This window comes from Acomys minous (genome assembly GCF_964271855.1).
Source record: "Acomys minous genome assembly, chromosome: 15".
Classification (NCBI taxonomy): domain Eukaryota; kingdom Metazoa; phylum Chordata; class Mammalia; order Rodentia; family Muridae; genus Acomys; species Acomys minous.
This window is the reverse complement of record NC_140497.1, coordinates 54,991,344-54,994,544: the sequence shown is the minus strand read 5'-3', so window position 1 is coordinate 54,994,544 and position 3,201 is coordinate 54,991,344. Positions and strand designations below refer to the sequence as shown.

General features: G+C 47.5%; 1 pseudogene across 1 annotated transcript; it reads right to left on the bottom strand.

Moving 5' to 3' along the window:
* Window positions 1–554: 554 nt before the first annotated feature.
* On the bottom strand, window positions 555–1,022 carry LOC311584169 (large ribosomal subunit protein eL32-like; annotated as a pseudogene). The gene has a single exon. The product of its transcript is annotated as a large ribosomal subunit protein eL32-like (transcript).
* Window positions 1,023–3,201: the final 2,179 nt, after the last annotated feature.

Genomic DNA, 3,201 nt, shown 5'->3' with positions numbered 1-3,201 from the left:
ACAAATGTTTGATTTCCAGAGCCCACGTGAAAACCCCCTGATGTAGAGCACACTTTTAATCCTGGTGTGAGGGAGACAGAGGCTGGCAAATGCTTGGGGTTCAATGGACAGTCAGTCTAGCCTAATTAGTAAACTTCACATTAATGAGAGGCTGTCTCAAAAACTAAGGTGGATGGTACTTGAGGAGTGACACCCAAGGTTGACCTCTGACATTCACATGCACATGAATACATGTGTGCATGCATACATGCACCCGTATACACAGGAACACACACATCAAATTAAGGAAAATAAAAAGGAGGCTCTATAAAAGGGAGCTTCTTCCGCTAAGTAACTGGCCCTTGGAAATGATCTTTAATGAAAAAGGATTTACCTGGGTCTTTATATAGCGGAAAATTATTTTTTTGTGATTGAAGTCCATAGTTGCTGGACTCCGGCTTCTGAAGTGGGAAGAGGAAAGCAACAGGGGTTGAGAAGTGAAGCCGTGACTCACACAGGAGCTGAACTTTCATTCATTTAAGGTTCTACTTTTTTTTTTGGCAGTTTTTGAGGTTTTATTTAAACACAAATAAAACACGCACCCCAGCCATCCACTCACTTTCTTCGCTGCGCAGCCTGACATTGGGACTGGCGACTCTGATGGCCAGCTGTGCTACTCTTTCTACGATGGCTTTTCGGTTCTTGGAGGAAACGTTGTGAGCAATCTCAGCACAGTAAGATTTGTTGCACATCAGCAGCACTTCCAGCGCCTTGACATTGTGGACCAGAAACTTCTAGAAGCCGCTAATCGGCATGTGCTTGGTCTTCTTGTTGCTCCCATAACCAATGCTGGGCATCAGGATCCGGCCCTTGAATCTTTTCCACACCCTGTTGTCAATACCTCTGGGTTTCCGCCAGTTTCATTTAATTTTGACACATTGGTCTGACAGGTGCCTGATGAACTTCTTGGTCTTCTTTTTGAAAATCTTGGGCTTCACCAGAGGCCTGAGGGCAGCCATGATGCTGCAAAAGAGATGGCAGCCACCTCCTAGGTAGTGCCGAGGAAGAAGGAAGAGACAGCTAAGGTTTTCCTTTTACACAAAAACTACCCTTCCACTTCCACTTCTGTCTCAAAAACAGCACGCAGAGCCTCTTTAATGTCATTTACCGAAGTGAAGACTCCATCTTGGCTCCATTCCCAAGACTTCCGAGGAGGGAGAAGCTGGCCAGGAGAAGGTGCTGCTGTGTTTTGGGGCTTCCTTACCAAGTCTCCAGGATTCATTTCTCTTACCAGCTCCGCGCCCAGAGCTCTTTATAACCTCCAGGCAGGAGACTCTGGTTCTAGCCAACTGTTCCTCAGAATGAACTCTGGCCAGATCACGGCATAGAGGTTCTAGGTCCGTCACAATGACATTTGGGGGTGATATCTGGTTTCCTCATGTCATTATCTTACTTTTGGATCAAGATCCTTCTTAGAAAATTTACCTACCTTTCTTGAGGTATGCTAGTGTGTGTGTGTGTGTGTGTGTGTGTGTGTGTGTGTGTGTATGTGTGTAAACATTTAGAAGACAAAACCCAGACAGTATTTCTGAGAGTTTTTGATAATGTGGGGTCCAAATATACAGATACAAGTTAACAGAGTGGGTTGGGTGATCAACAGTGCTGCGTCAGTGTCTCTTGTCCCTGTCCTCTTTATTTATATGCACATATTCCCCTTTCTGCACTAGCTAAGGATCTCAGGTTCAGAGAAGGAATTTAGTTGCTTCACTAAGTCTTGGGTGGAGGAAGTAACAGCTGAATCACTGGGGAAAAGAGAAGAGGAACCATGTTTTCCGTGATGTGAAGGTGACTCACAGAACAGCTAAAGCATTTGACCTTTACTAGAGAGGACAAAGTGCAGCGCCTGCCCTCTCATTCTGGTTCCGCTGTCTGGAGTACTCGTAACAGGCTGATGATGACGAACTTTAATTTTGAAAGTAACAATTTTCAGATAACCGTTTTTCTCTGGAGTCAGCACATTCTGAGCGAGTCTAAGAACGCAGGGAGCTACGGCTGTGCCGCGGGAGGAGCCGGGCCACAGTGGCTTTGCATCCTGCTCTGTGGGAGCCTCTCTCCTTGCCGTCTGAGGACGCATGCTTAGCCGCCCTCAGATGATGGCCCAGCATTCGCACAATGGGAGAAAAGCGACTGCACACATCCGTGCACCAGACAGGGCCCCATACAGCCTTCGCCCCCTGCAGGAAAGGACGGACTTCGCCGGACTCAGGCGGCCTGTGCAACCCCTCACTGCCGCTCTTCCCACCCCGACCCCCCACCCCGTGCCTACGCTCAGTTCTTGCTTCCCGCTCTGTGGCTGAGTTGGAGCTGTTCCAGCACTTAAAATGACTTCTGCTCAACAATGCCAGAGGGTGCCAAGATGCCCTACACACCCTTCCTAAGGAACCCTCCTCACTCCTATTTGCTGACCGACGACATTCCTGAGCACAGGGAAATGCTTTTGTTTGGGGAAACAGAAATGGGGGTCAGGTGAGGTGGAGAAATAGTATCCACCTCAGACTTGGAGTGTAGCATCCAAGTCCATCACTTGCCCTGGGAGTCATTTAACCCTCCAAGTGACAAGCTTTTATTTCTTGGAGAAGCCGTCATGAAGCCTCTCAGAAGCAGTTCTCATGGTTCAAATACTTCACACACGTGACAATGTCATGTGTATGTTCTGTGACATCATTGCCACCGTAGCTCATGATCCTTTGATCCTAGAAGAGGAGATGTTGAGATTCAAAATAGAACAATCAGTCTGATAGGCCAGGGAGTTTGATGCTATTGCTGTGAGAAGCAGTGACCAAAAACAACTTGGTGAGGCAAGAGTTTGTTTGGCGTACACATCCCAATCACAGCCCATCACTGAGGGAATTCGGCCAGAAAATCAAACAGGAGCGGAGGCAGAGACCATAAAAGAAGTCTGGCTACTGGCTTGCTCCCCACGGCTTTCTTGGCTTGCGTTCTTGTAAGACCCAGAATTATATGCCCCATGGTGGCCCTGCCCTCACTGGGCTGGGCTCTTCCACATCAATCATTAATCAAGGAAATGTCATTGTCAGTCTGATGGCGCCATTTTCTCAGCTGAGGGTCTCTCTTCCCATATGACTCCAGCGTGTGTCAAGTTGACGAAACAAAACGAAAACAACACTAATCAATCAAACCAACCAACCAACCAAACAAAAC